This window comes from Piliocolobus tephrosceles, chromosome 13 (assembly GCF_002776525.5).
Source record: "Piliocolobus tephrosceles isolate RC106 chromosome 13, ASM277652v3, whole genome shotgun sequence".
NCBI classification, from domain to species: domain Eukaryota; kingdom Metazoa; phylum Chordata; class Mammalia; order Primates; family Cercopithecidae; genus Piliocolobus; species Piliocolobus tephrosceles.
This window is the reverse complement of record NC_045446.1, coordinates 73,443,169-73,461,023: the sequence shown is the minus strand read 5'-3', so window position 1 is coordinate 73,461,023 and position 17,855 is coordinate 73,443,169. Positions and strand designations below refer to the sequence as shown.

At 39.4% G+C, this 17,855-nt stretch overlaps 2 pseudogenes across 1 annotated transcript; one reads left to right on the top strand and one right to left on the bottom strand.

Moving 5' to 3' along the window:
• Positions 1-448: 448 nt before the first annotated feature.
• LOC116418417 lies at positions 449-7,964 on the bottom strand (annotated as a pseudogene).
• On the top strand, positions 7,961-8,425 carry LOC111540691 (annotated as a pseudogene). Its single transcript, XR_002731055.1, has one exon. The product of XR_002731055.1 is annotated as a 60S ribosomal protein L26 pseudogene (transcript).
• Positions 8,426-17,855: the final 9,430 nt, after the last annotated feature.

Below are 17,855 nucleotides of genomic sequence, written 5' to 3'. Positions count from 1 at the left end.
TTATCTTCAGCCCTTGCCTTTAAAAGGCAAATGAACACAAAGCACAGATGAATCTTGCTTGGTTCTGAGATAGTGAAGGAATTTCTCCAGTATTTAAATATATTCATATAATCAGTTACATAAATCTAAATATAAAACCAATTTCCAATAGATTTGAAGATGGCATTCACCATCTTTGTGAAAATTTGAACATTACTAATGAAGTTCAGTCTTCTCTTTAGAAGTGGAAAAACATGATAGCATTTACTGAATTAGAATTACTTTTAACATTTAAAAAGGCAAGCATATTCATTTAACCACAAGTCAGTCTTAGTTAAACCAGGACTGCTCAACAAAAAATATTCTGTCATTCATGATATGAATTCTGGTTTATGAAATCAAATATTAACATACATAAAAAAGTTATGAGACATTTCTGTTTTGTAATAAATAAGGCAGTGGCCAATTCTTACTCCTTAGTAGCTTTTTTGAGATAAGCTATCAAGCCTACCCTTTCTGCCTTTCTTCTTAATGCTGCTGAAGCTCACTTTTGTTCCAGGGATATACTTCTTGGTATTCTCCAAATACTCCATCAGTGAGTACATCCTCTCCTTAGGTGGTACCTTTATTCTTATTGGCATCTGCGTAAGAGAATCCAGCATCCTGACCTGTCTTCTGCCCAAAGATACCATGGATATTTGACCCAGTCTTGTGCTAGCCTCCCTTTTCCATGGTGTGGCACTGGACACACTTCTCAACAAAAGTCTTCTTGCCTTTCTCAACATCACCTGTATTTAATTCTCTTTTTTGTCACTGGTGCTACGAAGGTTCCCATTTGGAAGCTGGACATCCCATTCTCTCTAGCTGTGTTTTTTGTATCCATTAATGTACCTTTACTTATCTTTCTTTCTCCAACATTTCTTATGCTCTCACAACCAGAATTCTACTCTTTACTTCTATAGGGTGTCTCTCCCTCTTCTTTTTTTTCCGGCGGGGTGGGGGGGTCCCACTGTATTAGTCCATTTTCACACTGCTATAAAGAACTTCCTGAAACTGGGTAATTTATCAAGAAAAGAAGTTTAATTGACCCACATGCCCACACGGCTGGGGAGGCCTCAGAAAACTTACAATCATGGCAGAAGAGGAAGGAGGAACCTTCTTCACAAAGCAGCAGGAGAGAGAGAGAGGGTGTGTGAAGGAGGAAATGTCAACCACTTAAACCATCAGGTCTCATAAGAACTCACTATCATGAAAACAGTAGGGGGGAAACTGCCCCCATGATCCAGTCACCTCACACTGGGTCCCTTCCTTGACACATGGGGATCATGGGGACTATACTTCAAGACGAGATTTGAGTGGGGACACGGCCAAACCCTATCACCCACACATGAAGGAGAAGATGTGGCATTTATCTTTCTGCACTTGATTTACTTCACTTAACATAATGTCCTTCGGGCATATTTGTGTTTAGCAAAGCAATTATCAACTACAAACCTGAACAAAAAGAAATCCTCCTGTATTAGTCAAGATTCTCCAGAGAAACAGAACCAATAGGGTGTGTACATAGATTCATTTTAAGGAATTGGCTCACATAATTGTGGGGACTGGCAAGTCTGATACCTCCAAGACAGGCCAGCAGGCTGCAGACTGTGGGAAGAGTTGATGTCATAATCTTGAGTCTGAAGGCAGTATGGGGGCAGAATTTCTTCTGCCTTGTGGGACCTCTGTCTTCTCTTAATGCCTGCAACTGATTAGATAAGGCCCACTCCCATTATGGAGGGTAATCTGTTATACTCACAGTCTACTGATTTAAATATTAATCACCTCTAAAAAATACCTTCACAGCAACATCCAGATTGGCGTTTGACCAAACAACTAAATATGATAGCCTAGCCAAATTGATACATGAAATTAACTATCACATTTTCCAAATCTCAGTAAATGGCAGTATCGTGTACACAAATACCCAAGTACTGAAAATATGAATTCCCAAATATTTCTAGACTTCATTCCTTCCTTTTCTTCCCTATGCCTACTGAAAAACCATTGTCTCTTACCTGAATTGTTAAAATAGCCTCCTAACAGTTCCTCCTGCCTCGAGTCTCACCTTCCTGTTAAATTTCAAAACCATTAAATTGATTTCTCTCTGAAAATGCTTCAGTTATCCTCCACTGTTTACTAAATAAAATTTAACTTCTATAAGGTGTGGCCCACAAGGCTTTTCATGATCTAGCCCCTGATCACTTATCCAGCTTCATCTCTCATCACTGCATCTTATTTACCCCAAACCTAGACACCTACTTGCAGGCTCCAAATGCCCTGTGACAATTCAAGTGCTGCTCCATCTACTAGTAATGTCTTGCCTATCTGGAAAATGTTCACTCCTCCATCATCACATTCCAAATTTTCCTTCTTCCCTGGCCATGCCCACCTTCCACCCACACTTCCTATAATACAGACTTACGTTCTCTTTTTTCTGAGTTTCTTTAGTATTTGGCTTACACTTCTATTGATCGCATTTCATATGGACATTAAAATATACTCACATGGTTGTCATCACCATTTGTATGTGATCTTGTTAAAGGATTATGTTTTTGTCTTTATTCATCTTTTTACCCTCAGTTCAAAAGACAAAGCCCAAGAGGGGCTTCAAGATAGCTGACTAGAGGCATATTGTACTTGGCTTCCTCCAAAAAGAACCAAAATAGTGAGTAGATCATCACGCGTCAAATATATTGTCCAAGAGAAAACACTGGAATTCAATCGAGGCATGACAGGAAATACCTAAAGCAAGGCAGAAAGGGAAGTGAGGTGGCCTGCTCAGGTGAGACTGGCTGGAAGCCTGGAGAGACTCCCCAGTGTGGGGAAAGGGTAACTGAAAGACCCTCCGGTGGTTCACATTTCCACTGTGGACTACTGCAATCCTAGCCACAGGAGAACCCCTTAACCTTTGTGGCCCTAAAACTGATATAGAGAGCTGCCTAGGGAGCACACAAAGGCACTGCTCCAGAGTGGGGGCTCATGCTTGGCCCCCCAAACACCCTGAGTCATAAACAGGTATAACATGGTGCCATTTTGAAAGCCCAACCACCAACAGACCACACACTGCCCTGAGGCTCAACAGCACCTGCATCGCCACATTCCTGGAGCTCCACTGACATTACCCACCTGTATCACTGCCATGGCTGGCTGCTGCCACCTGGGCCAAGGTGCAAGCCATAGGCAGTCACTCTACGGCCTCCAATAGTGGAGCCATCACATATTTTAGTGTACCCAGAGAGAGTCCCCCACCTGCCCAGCCTGGCTTTGCCTACATCCACCCACTCATGCCAGAGCACGTAGTCTGGGGACCTGAGGATCACCTAATCCATCACCAATGGCACCTGAGCACTCCTGCTGGGGGCCTAAAGTTGGGTCCACCCACCCTGCTGCTACCACCACAGCTGGCACCTACTTGCATACACGACTTGCAGGCCTACAGAGTGGCCTGTCTAGTCTATCACAGCCACTGCTATCACCAGCACACATCACTTGAGACACAGAGGGTTTTCTTGTCACTGCTAGTGCCATCACTCACACCACACCTGTTGCCCATGAGCCCAAGAACCCATCCACTCATCCAACTCACTGCTGACCCTATGCAGCATCTGAGCAAGCCACTCGGATGCCCAAGAATCAGCCCACTTAGACCTGCTGACACCAGTGCCAGCATATGCCTCTCAGGAGCCCAAGGATGAGAATGCTCAGCCTACTACTGCCACCACTGGGGCCCAAAAACTGGCCCTCTCATTGTTCCAGTCCTCAGCAAAACTTCATCACAGCCTCCACCAATAACCACACCCTAAGTTACCAAGGAAATCACAGATACCACTGACACTATTTACAGCCAAAGAACTCACAAAAGACTAGACTACTATGTGCATTCAGTATCAAAGCCAAAGTGCCCTGTCTAAACAACACCATAGATATGTCTTCAGGAAAAAGTCTTCCCCTACAAAAGTAAATTCAAAAAATTGAAAGAAGCAACTGTTACACCAGATGTGCAGACATCAATGTAGAAACAGGAAATATGAAAAAATAAGAAAATATGACCCCTCCAAAGGAACACAATAATTCTCCAGCAACAGATACCAATGAAAAAGAAATTTACAAAATCCTAGAAAAATAATTCAAAACGTTGGATTTTTTAAATTTCAACATTTGAAAAATTCAACAATAGACTAGAACAAGAAGAAGAAAATGTCTCAGAACTTGAAAACAGGTCTTTTGCAGTAACACAGTCAGATTAAAAAAAAAAAAAGAATGAGCAAAGCCTAAATAACATATGGGACACCATAATGTGACCAAATAATAGAATTTCTGGAGTCCCAGAAGGCACCGATCAATAATAACCTTAAATGTAAATGGATTAAGTTTTTCACTTAAAAGATATAGACTGGGTGAATGAATTTTATTTAAAAAAATGGCCCAGTGATTTACTGGTTACAAGAAACATCTCACTTGTAAAGACACATATGACTGAAAGTAAAGGGATGGAAAAAGACATTCCATGCAAACGGATCAAAAGCAAGTGGGAGTAGCTATACTTTTATCAGATAAAACAGACTTTAACTTAAAAAGCATGACAAAGAGACACATAAAGGGATCAATTAAGGAAGATGATATAATAACTTTAAACATAGACTTATTTATGTACCCAGCATGGGAGCACCCATATGTATAAAGCAAATATTACTAGATTTAAAGGCAGAAATAGACTCCAATACAATAACATTTCAAGACTTAACACCTCATTCTCAGCATTAAACAGATCATATAGACAGAAATTTAACAAATATTGGTTACACTATATTAAGCAAAGTAAAAAATAAAAATAAGAAGGAAACATTGGATTTAAACTGCACTTTATACTAGACCAAATGGACCTAACAAACATATACAGAACATTTCATCTAACAGCTACAGAATGTAGATTCTTCTCATCAGCACATGAAACATTCTCCAGGATAGACCATACGATAGGATACAAAGTAAGTCTCAAAATTTTAATATCAAAATCATATCAAATACCTCCTCGGACCACAACAGACAAAGCTAGAAATCAGTAACAAGAAGACTTTGGAAACTGTACACATACATGAAAACTGAACAACATGCTCCTGAATTAGACCAAGGAAGAAATTAAGGAGTAAATCAAACAAATTTTGAAAGAAATGAATATCAAAACATAACATACCAGAACCTATAAGATCTAGCAAAACCAGTGCTAAGAGGAAATATTATAGCAATAAGGGCTTACATCAAAAAAAGAGAAAGATTTCAGATAAACAATCTGGTGCACCTCAAGGAACTAGAAAAGTAAGAACAAACTAAACCAGAAATTAGCAGAATGAAATAAATAGTAAAGATCAGAGCAGAACTAAACAAAACGGAGACTTTTAAAAAATTACAAATGATCAATGAAAAACTACAAAGGATCGATGAGATGAAAAATTGAAAAGATGAACAAAATTGATAAACCACTTGCTAGACTAATCAAGAAAAACAGAATAACTACATAAACAAAATCCGAAATGAAAAAGGAGACATTACAACTGACATCACAGAAATACGAAAGATCATCAGAAACTATTGTGAATAACTATACACTAACAAATGGGAAAACCGAGAGGAAATGGAAAAAATTCTGTGCATACACAACCTACCAATATTGAATCAGGAAGAAACAGAAAACCTGAACAGACCAATAACAAGTAATGAGAATAAAGCAGTAATAAAAAGTCTCCAACAAAGAAAAGTCCAGTACCAGATGGCTTCACTGCCAAATTCTACCACACTTTCAAGGAAGAACTAACACCAGTTCTCCTCAAACTATTCCAAAAAATTTAAAAGGAGGGAATTCTTTCTAACTCATTCTACCAGCGTTACACTGATACCAAAACCAGACAAAGACACAAGAAAGAAAGCTGCAGGCCAATCTTCCTGATGAATATAGTTGTAAATATCCTCAATAAAATACTACCAAACTGAATTCAACAGCACATCAAAAAATGATACAGAGCAATCAAGAGGGATTTATCCCAGGGATGCAGGGATGATTTAAAATATGCAAATCAATAAACATAATATATCACATCAACAGAGTGAAGGACAAAAACCATATGATCATCTCAATAAATGCAGAAAAAGCATTTGATAAAATTCAAAATCCCTTCATTCTTAAAAAAAACTCTTAACCAACTAGGCATAGAAGGAATGTACCTCAACATAATAAAGGCTATACACAACAAAATCTCAGCTAACATCATACCGAACAGGGAAAAGCTAAAAGCCTCTAAGAACTGGAAAAAGATAAAGACGCCCACTTTCACCATTCCTATTCAAGTTATTACTGAAGTCCTAGCCAGAGCAATCAGGCAAGAGAAAGAACTAAAATGTATCCAAATTGGAAAAGAGGAGGTCAAATTGCCCCTCTTTGCTGATAATATGATCTTACATTTAGAACAACCTAAAGACTTCACCAAAAAAAAGCTTTTTTAGATCTGATAAATAAATTCAGTAAAGTTGCAGGATATGAAATCAACATAGAAAAATCAGCATTTCTACACACCAATAATGAACTAGCTGAGAAAGAAATTAAGAAGGCCAACCCATTTACAATAACTACAGAAAAATTAACATACCTAAAAATAAAGTTAACCAAGGAGGTGAAAGATCTCTACAAGAAAAACTACAAATTGCTGATAAGAGAAATTGGAAAGGACACAAACAAATGGAAATAAATCCCATGCCCAATGATCAGAATTAATATAGTTAAAATGATGACCATTCTGCCCAAAGCAACCTACAGATTCAATGCCATCCATATCAAAATACCAACATCATTTTTCAGAGACTTATTTTTAAAAATCCTAAATTCATGTGGAACCAAAAAAGAGTCCAAATGGCCAAAGCAATCTAGAGGAGGAAGAACAAAGCTGGAGGTATCATACTGCCTGACTTCAAAATATATTACAAGGCTATAGTAACCAAAACAGTGTGATATTAGTATAAAACTCACAGACTAGTAGAACAGAATAGAGATTCTTAAAATAAACCTACATATTTACATATTTACTTTGATTTTCAGCAAAGTCACCAAGAACATACATTGGGGAAAGAATATCCTCTTCAATAAATGGTGCTGGGAAAAATAAATATCCGTATGCAAAAGAATGAAACTAGATTCCTGTCTCTTACCATACACAAAAATCTACACAAGAGAAATTAAAGACTTAAATATAAGTCCCCAAATTATAAAACCACTAGAAGAAAACATAGGAAAAACACTTCAGGACATTGATCTAGGTAAAGATTTATGGCTAAGAACTCAAAAGCACAGACCACCAAAACAAAAATAGACAAATGGGACTACATTAAACACAAAGCTTCTGCACAGCAAAAGAATCAACACACTGAAGAGACAATCTGTTGAATGGGAGAAAATATTTACAAACTATTCATTCAACAAGGAATATCCAAAACATACAAAAAAACTCAATAAAAAAAGAAATAATCCCATTTAGACATGAGCAAAGGACATGAATAGACATTTCTCAAAAGTAGACACACAAATGATCAATAAGTATATTTAAAAATGATTACCATTAGTAATCATCAGGTAAATGCAAATCAAAACTACAATGAGATACCATCTTACCCCAGTTAAAGTGGCTATTAGTTAAAAAAACAAGAAGCAGACACTGGAGAGGATTCAGATAAAAGGGAACTTACACACTATTCTTGAGAATGCAAATTAGTATAGCCACTGTGGAAAACAGTATGGAGATTTCTCAAAACACTAAAAATGGAGCTACCATACGATCCAGTAATCCCACTACTAGGTATTTACCCAAAGGAAAATAAATCAGTACATCAAAGGGATACCTGTACTCACATGTTTATTGCAGCACTATTTACAAGAGGAAAGGCCCTTTCGCGGCCATCACCGAAGCGGGAGCGGCCAAAATGAAGTTTAATCCCTTTGTAACTTCCGACCGAAGCAAGAATTGCAAAAGGCATTTCAATGCACCTTCCCACATTCGCAGGAAGATTATGTCTTCCCCTCTTTCCAAAGAGCTGAGACAGAAGTACAACGTGCGATCCATGCCCATCCGAAAGGATGATGAAGTTCAGGTTGTACGAGGACACTATAAAGGTCAGAAAATTGGCAAAGTAGTCCAGGTTTACAGGAAAAAATATGTTATCTACATTGAACGGGTGCAGCAGGAAAAGGCTAATGGCACAACTGTCCACGTAGGCATTCACCCCAGCAAGGTGGTTATCACTAGGCTAAAACTGGACTAAAGGCCGCAAAAAGATCCTCGAACGGAAAGCCAAATCTCGTCAAGTAGGAAAGGAAAAGGGCAAATACAAGGAAGAAACAATTGAGAAGATGCAGGAATAACGTAATCTTATATAAAAGCTTTGATTAAAACTTGAAACAAAGAAAAAAAAAAGGAAAGATACGGAGTCCATCTATAGATGAATGGATAAAGAAAATGTGGCATTCATACACAATGGAATACTATTAAGCTATAGAAATGGATGAAATCCTGTTAGTTGTGCAACATGGAGGAAACTAGAGGTCATTATGTCAAATGAAATGAGTCAGGCACGGAAAGACAAACATCACATAGTCTCACTCATATGTGAGCTAAAAAGTTGATCTCATGGAGTTAGTAAAATGACTGATAGCAGAGGCTGGAAAGGATGTGTGTGTGGGAGTGAGAGATGAAGAGGGGTACAAACATATGGTTAGATAGAGACAGAAGATATACATTCTTGGGGAAAAATCTAATTGGATTAAAAATGGGCAAAAGATCTGAATAGACATTTCTCAAAAGACATGCAAATGGCAAACAGGTATATGAAAAGGTATTTAACATCATGAATCATCAGATAAATGCAATAAAAACTGTAATAAGATATTGTTTCACCCTAGTTAAAATGATATATCCAAAAGACAGGCAATAACAAATGCTGGCGAGGATGCAGAGGAAAGGGAATCCTTGTACACAGCTGGTGGGGCTGTAAATTGTTACAGCCACCATGGAGAGCAGGTTAGAGGTTCCTCAAAACACTAAAAATAGAACTACAAATGATCCACAATCCCACTGCTCGGTATATATCCCAAAGAAAGGAAATCAGTGTATCAAAGAGAGATCTGCACACCCATGTTTGCTGCAGCAGTATTCACAATGGCCAAGATTTGGAAGAAACCCCATCAATAGACAAATATATAAGGAAAATGTGATACGTCTACACAATGGAGTGTATTCAGCCATAAAAAGAATGAGATCCTGTCACTGAGAACAACATGGATAGAACTGGAGATCATTACATGAAGTGAAATAAGTCAGGCACAGAAACTTTGCAAGTTCTCACTTATTTGTGGGAGCTAAAAAAAAAGTTAAAACAATTGAACTCATGGTGATAGACAATAGGATGATAGTTACCGGAAGCAGGGAAGGGTAGTAGTGGATGGGAGAAGTGGGGATGGTAAATGGATATAGATATACAGTTAGATATAATGAATAAGATGTAGTATTTGATAGCACAATAGGGTAACTGCAGTCTACAATAATTTGTTTTATATTTTAAAATACCTAAAGAGTATAATTGGATTGTTTGTAACACAAAGGATAAATGTTTGAGGAGATGGATACCCCCATTTATCCTGATGTGATTATTATGCATGGTATGCCTCTATCAAAATATCTCATGTACCCCATAAATATACACATCTCATGTACCCACAAAAATTAAAAATTAAAACATTTTAAGTAGAAGTTCTAATGTGCAATAGCAGACTAGGGTGACTGTTATCAGCAACAATGTATTGCATGTTTCAAAGTAGCTTGATGAGAGGACTTGAAATATTCCCAATAAATAGAAATGATGGATAACCCTAATACCCTGACTCGATTACATATTCTGTAACAAATACTCACATGTACACCACAAATGTGTATAATATTATGTATCAATAAATACATCAAAGGGAAAACTTATAAGACAAAATCCAGTATGGTCCTTATCACTTAGTAAACACCCAACAAAGGTTTACAATGACCTTTTCACTTGTTTGTAAACATCTCCTTCTAGAACTAAGCTTCTTTTGGGGAATAACTGGTTTACCTTGTGCCTTGCAAAGTATTTGGCATATAAGAGACATCTAATAAAGATACTTCAAATGAATGAGCACTTCAGTCATTAAATTTGATCATCTCAACCTCATGTATGTTCCCCATTTTTCTTATACTAAAATATTCAACTAGGTAGAAAGGTTCTCCTTGGCATGGACTAGTCTTCTACCTTTTTGTGTTCTTTTTTCTACCAATCCCCACCCATCTTAGGGAGTAGTATGGTATCAGGTACATGGTAGGAATATAATTATTTTTGTGGATGAAATGATGAATAGGTTATACATTTGTGCATTCTTTTCTCTGAATCAGAGCTTTCTCATGTCAAAACTTATGCCTGACCCTTGCATCATGAACTATGGAAAACCAGGCTGAGAGAGTCTATCCAACTACGTCGACTCTGCCCAGGAGAGATGAAATCACTGTCTCTTGTGATTAACCTATACACATCTCAAGAAGGCATGCACTCATACTCTCCAGGAGGATTATATTTCACCTTGATGATCAGATGAAGGATGAGGACAGGAAGAGTCAGAGGGAGGAAAGCCACTGCTAAAGAAGAGATACATGTACCTTGGGACTAAAATGAAGCCATAGCTAACCAGGGTGAATTAACTCAAAGGAAGTTGCAGCTTCATATAGAGCCAAAAAGCAATAGCTCACCTTGAATGCAGAAACACTATTACATCTGGGCAAGCAGCACCAAGGTGATAAGCCCTTTATATGGCCTTTTATCAGAGTTCCGGGTTTCCTGTCCCTATTTACAGCTAAAGTCCTGGACTCCCTCAGCTTATTCCCACCTTTACTCCTTACTTCTCTATTCCTTCTGACTGTATCTTCTCTTTTGAGGTCCGAGGTCAACTCTCCAGACAAATATGACTTCTGCAATGTGATCCTCAGCCCCTCTCTTGGAAATGCTTTTATAGGAATAAGCAGTGTAGCAGAATGGAAAGAGTAGGGGATTTGGGGTAATCAGATCGGCACTTAAATTCCACTCACAAGCTGTCACCTTGGATAAGCATCTTAACCTCCAAAGCCTCTGTTTCTTAATGAGCTTAATAATATCTACCCCATAGGGTAGTTATGTGTATCAAATGAGATTAAAAAGAGTAGTTGCTATAATCAGCATTATTAACCCTCTTTCTTTATTGGCATCTGTCCTGAGGTAAACACCTTTCCCATCTGGCTTCAGTCCTGGAGAATCAACCCTACTTTTCCAGGTACCCCTGGTGAGGAATAAATTCAACAGAAAAGTTATCTGTTTGGGTTATTGTTGGTTCCTTAAAACCACCTTGCTGTTCACAAGAGAGCTTTTAAAACTTGAGCACTTACTATATACACACACCTCAATGAACATGCCCATGTAAGCCCATCTACTTGTAAGGTTCTTAAGGTGCTCTGCCCTAGAATGGTGGATGAGAATGAAGTCCCCACCTTTCCAGACGGGGCTGAAAGCTTAGGAAAGTCACACAGATTGACAGAGATCCAATAGCTGCTGTCTCCCTCCTGTTTAAAGCACAGCCTGGAGAGTCTGACCTTGCAGCTGCCCAGGTTTCTGGTGCTAATTCACAGTCCCTAAGAAAATCAGCACCCTAGGGCACATTAATCATTCTCTTTCACAGAGATAGAGTATTTTCTCTACTGATCCTGGACACAGAGCTTGCCTAGGAATGATCTGCATTCTAAGGTCACTCCTTTTAATCTTCTTGTCTCATGGAAATGTCTTTCCATCCAGGGTTCTGCCTGCATCCTGGCACTTCTCCTCATAATTTACCATGGTACTATGGTATTCAGAGATCTCAGAAGTTATGTAATTTAACCCCACATTTATACATAGAAAGAAACTGAGGCTCAGAGAGGGGATAAGGCATGACCAAGAGGCAGAGCAGTCAGAGGCAGACTCAAGTCCAGATACTTGTCCAGCTGCCTGTCCCACTAGACAAAGGGCAATCATGCATTGCCAGTACCGCCAATACCACACATTAGAAACCAGCTACTGTTAAGAGACTAGGCTTCAAGGATCTCTTTCTTTCTTTCTTTCTTTCTTTCTTTCTTTTTTTTTTTGAGACGGAGTTTTGCTCTGTCACCCGGGCTGGAGTGCAATGGCACAATCTCAGCTCACTGCAAGCTCCGCCTCCCAGGCTCACACCATTCTCCTGCCTCAGCCTCCTGAGTGGCTGGGACTACAGGTGCCCACCACCCTGCCTGGCTAATTCCTTTTTGTATTTTTAGTAAAGACGGGGTTTCACTATGTTAGCCAGGATGGTCTCAATCTCCTGACCTCGTGATCCACCTGCCTCGGCCTCCCAAAGTGCCGGGATTACAGGTGTGAGCCACTGTGCCCAGCCTGTTCATTTACTAGAAAGGTAAGCTTGAGCAAGCTTTTACCTTCACCAACCTCTGTTTCTACACCTGTAAATTGAAGCTAATAATGCATCATGTGGTGGTAATGCATCATCTCAGGGAGATAATCAGTAAAGTACTTAGCACAGGGCCTGGCACATAGTATACATTCCCACCATTACTGTAATCTTCATCATCATCATCATCATTGACAATCATGTCGATGTCACTCAACAACTGCAACTTGGGAAGGTTTCCACATAGGAAATTTGGGGAAGGCTTCCTCATCAAGAAACCATTCCACTTGGGACGTCTTCTTGATGAGAGACAGGACAGGAACTTCTCCTTCTAATGTGAATAATCAACTGCAGCCTTCATTTCCCTCCTTTGAAGACATGTTTATGAGTGGTAAGTAAATGCAGCTTTCTCCTATTTAAGCCAGACTTCTTTAACTCCTTACTAGTTTCCTTTAGCCTATTAAGTAAAATTTCATTTTTGTCATAGGTTTTTGTAGGGAAGAGTTCAAGATACTTACACATAGCCTGACAAATGTCCTTTTCTCCTTCTCCAACTGCACACAAATAATGGCATTTCAGCAACTGAACAGCTATGTTCAGTTTACAATTACTAACTAGATTTTGACCAAGTTTTCATGTAATCTGCAATGTGAATTCTCCATGAGGGCTTTGCAGAATACTAGGATTCTAACTCCCTAACTTTTGCCCCTGCCCCCAAAATTATACCAATTGAGCTGCCTCCATCTTTCATATCAGAATAAGTTCCAGAAAAGGAGATTCAACTCGGCTCACATTTTAGTGTAAACACTGTATTAGCTCAGTGCAATCCTTAGGAATAAAACTTAGAGACCTTTGATAACTTAGTAAACGATATCTGAGTGACCTTGGTAACTCGCCCAGAGTCACACAATTGGTCAGAAAAGATGACACCCAGGTCTTAAAACATACTAAAGTTGCAGAGTGCAGTGTCTCCTAATTCCAAACACCATGTTTGTTCTTCCCGGTATTTAACCTAACCTCTCCTACTTTGGTCTAAGCCTATCTATCCACTCTTACTTTGCCACTGACATAGCACTAAAGATTTCTAAGTCCAACCCCATTGGTCTCAGAGTTCACTACCTTTGACTGAGAGAGGTGAACCAAGGTGTGGTATGTTCATTGCCTTAAGAGCTGGGGTAAAGAAATGGGCATCCTGTGAATTGTGAGGATCCTGACATGATAATCTAGGTATCTGTCTCTGAGCAACAGACAGCACAGTGAGTAATTATAGGCTCTTGCTTTTGTACTGCACTCAACAATGTTCAAAGTGCATCCACATCCTGTTGAGCCTTCCAACCATCCCCTGAGGAGGGCAGAGCTGGAATTATGATTAATGAGGCTCAGAAAAGGCTAAATGATTTTTCCAAAGTCAGAAAGCTAGTGAGCAGTCAGGCTGGGACCAGAGCCTGAGCCAGGGCTTTCTCTCACACACATTGGAAAAGAAAGCTCAGGATGGATCATACCTTAAGCTATTATTAGAAATTCTCTGATCATCAGCTGATGCTTTAATGGGGCTGAGCTAGTGGTCAGCTGTGAATAAGAATGGTACACAAATCCACCACCATGAGAAAGCCTGGGGAGGGGTAGAATAGAGAAAAGGAGAGAAGAGGAGTGTTCCAAGAACAAACATCTTAAACTCCAATCCACCCTTTTATTGAAGACTAGATCTGAGAGTGCCAAACCAAACCCTTTGCAAGCTTTTCCTCCCTCGGTTCCTAGACTAGGTGCTCCTGGGAAACAAGAGCTTTGCATCTCCAATAGTCAGTGCCTTGCTGGGCACAGGGCAAAGTCTCATATAGATTTGATGAATGGATAAATGAATGAATCACTATGTGTCCACACTAACTCCAGGTTTTGTCTTTCACGATTCTTGCACACACCTCTGGTTCCACCCCTCCCCAACCCTGCATCCTCTCCAATGTCTGACCCAGGTCAGTGTCAGGGCTCCAAATCCAGAAAAGAATTATAGTCTAATAAAGGTCTGAGCACAAGCCCCTGTCATCCTGAGACAGCAGTTTTCAGTTGAGACAACCCAAGCAATTCTATTCCTCATTCCCTTCAGGCATATCAGATTGACATTTCTCCTAGCAGGGGGATTTCTTGTTTCAAAGCAAAAAATCAATACAGTTTTATTAGCCATCCAATGTAATAAACTTGCCACAGATGACAGCTTCTAGGTCCAAATCTGACCAATCCAAGATGAGTCTGAGATACCAAAGGAATATATCCAAATAGTCTCCAGTTCCCCTGCCCTCCCCTCTCTCTCCTGAGCACCATCAGCCTGATCTTGTTCTTTATCACGTCTGCCTGACCTTCTGCAGTCACTTAATCACTCTCCAGGGCTCCAGGCTCTCCGCTCTCCAGTTTTTCTTCCATCTCTTATGAATTTTTTCCTCCTCTCTATTATATTTGAGGTCCTTCCTAATGTGACCTACCTCTCCTGACTGATTTCTCTCCACTCCTCCCAATCATGCTACAGATTAACAGAAGCATTCCCCAGAGAGCACAGGAATTCCCTATTAGGAATTCGCAGCAGGAGAACTCCTCATTTTTCAAGGCCCACTTACTCTGGGAAACCTCCTTCAAAGGCCCCCAAAAAGGAAGTTACTCTCTTTTCCATGATCTGTTAGTATTTTATTCATATCTAATACCTGGCACATTATCATAATTTTGGCTTACAGGCATACTTCATTTAATTGCACTTTGCTTTACTGAACTTTACAGATATTGTGTGTTTTTTAACAAAGGTTTATGGCAGCCCCATGTTGAGTAAGTCTATCAGTGCCATTTTTTCTGACAGCATATGTTTACTATGTGTCTGTGTCATATTTTGGTAATTCCCACAATATTTCAAACTTTGTCATCATTATTATGTCTGTCATGATGATCTGTGATAAGTGATCTTTGATGCTACTATTGTAATTGTTTTGGGGTGCTATGAATTGAACCAATATAAGACAGCAAACTTAGTTGATAAATGTTGTGTGTGTTCTAACTGCTCCAGTGACCAGCCATTCCTCCAACTCTCGCCCTCTCCTTGGGCCTCCCTATTCCCTGAGAAATAACAATATTAAAATTAGGCCAATTAATATCCCCACAATGACCTCTAGTGTTCAAGTGGAAGGAAAAGTAGCATTTCTCTCACTTTAAATCAAAAGCTAGGAATGATTAAGCTTAGTGAGGAAGGCATGTTGGAAGTCAAGATAAGTGGAAAGCCAAGCCTCTTACACCAGTTAGCCGAGTTGTGAAAGCAAAGGAAAACTTCTTGAAGGAAATTAAAAGTGCTGCTCCAGTGAATACACAAACGATGAGAAAGCAAAACAACCTTATCACTGATGTGAAGAAAATTTTAGTGATCTGGATAGAAAATCAAACCAGCCACAACATTCCCTTAAGCCAAAGCCTCATCCAGTACAAGGCCCTAACTCTCTTCAGTTCTATGAGGGCTAAGAAAGGTGAGGAAACTGCTAGCAGAGGTTGGTTCATGAGGTTAAAGGAAAGGAGTTGTCTCCAGAACATAAATGTGCAAGGTGAAGTAGCAAGTTCTGATGTAGAAGCTATGAAAATTTATCAAGAAGATCTAGCTAAGATCATTGATGACAGTGGCCACACTAAATGACACATTTTCAATACAGATAAAATAGCCTTCTGTTGGAAGAAGATGCCATTTGGGACTTTCATAGCTAGAGAAGTCATTGTCTGGCTTCAAAGCTTCAAAGGACAGACTGACTCGCAGAGGCTAATGCAGCTGGTGATTTTAAGTTGAAGCCAGTGCTCATTTACCATTCTGAAAATCCTAGGACCCTTAAGAATTATGTAAAATCTACTCTGCCTGTGCTCTAGAAATGAAAAACAAAGCCTGGACGACAGCACATCTGTTTACAGCATAGTTTACTGAATACTTTAAGCCCACTGTTGAGACCTACTGCTCAGAAAAAAAAGATTTCTTTCAAAATATTACTGCAGGCCAAGCATGGTGGCTCACACCTGTAATTCCAGCACTTTGGGAGGCCAAGGCAGGTGGATTAGTTGAGGTAAGGTGTTTAAGACCAGCCTGGCCAACATGATGAAATCTCGTCTCTAATGAAAATACGAAAAAAAATTAGCCAGGTGTGATGGTGCATGCCTGTAATCCCAGCTACTAGGGAGGCTGTGGCATGAGAATCACTTGAACCTGGGAGGTGGAGGTTGCAGTGAGCTGAGATCGCATCACTGCATGCCAGCCTGGGTGAAAGAGCGAGACTCCATCTCAAAAATATGTATGTATTACTTCTCACTGACAATGCACCTGGCCACTCAAGAGCTCTGATGGAGATATACAAGATTAATGCTGTCCTTATGCCTGCTAACATAACACTCATTCTGCAACCAATGAATCAAGGAGCCATTTCCATTTTCAAGTCTTATTGTTTCAGAAATATATCTCCTAACACCAAAGCTGCCATAGACAGTGATTCCTCTGATGGACTGGAGCAAAGTAAATTGAAAACCTTATAGAAAGTTTTCACCACTCTAGATGCCATTAAGAACATTCATGATTCATGGCAGGAAGTAAAAATATCATTAACTGGAGTTTGGAAGAAGTTGGTTCCAATCTTCATGGATGACTTTGAAGGGTTAAGTGGAGCTCAGGTTGGACTCAGTGGCTCATGCCTGTAATCCCAGCACTTTGTGGGGTGAATCACTTGAGCCCAGGAGTTCAAGATCAACCTGGGAAACATGGCAAAACTGCATCTCTATAAAAAATACAAAAATTAGCTTGACATGGTGACACATGCCTGTAGTCCCAGCTACTCAAGAGGCTAAGGTGGGAGGATTGTTTGAGCTCAGGAGGCAGAAGTTGCAGTGAGCCATGATCGTGCCACTGCACTCCAGCCTGGATGACAGAGTAAGACTGTCTCAAAAAGAACTGGAGAGATGTGACTAAATTGTGGCAATCTCATGATAAAACTTGAATGGATGAGGAGTTGGAGTTGCTTCTCATGGATGAACAAAGAAAGTGGTCTCTTGAGATGGAATCTACTTCTAGTGAAGATGCTGTGAATATTGTTGAAACAACAATATTAATAAAGCAATAGAAAGCTTTGAGAGAATTGACTTCAGTTTTGAAAAAAGTTCTACTGTGGTTAAAATGGTACCAGACAGCATCATGTGCTACAAAGAAATCTTTCCATGAAAGGAAGGCTCAACTGAAGTGGCAAACGTATTTTACTTTACTTTACTATTTATTTTATTTTATTTTATTTTATTTTATTTTATTTTATTTTATTTTATTTTATATATTTTTCGAGAC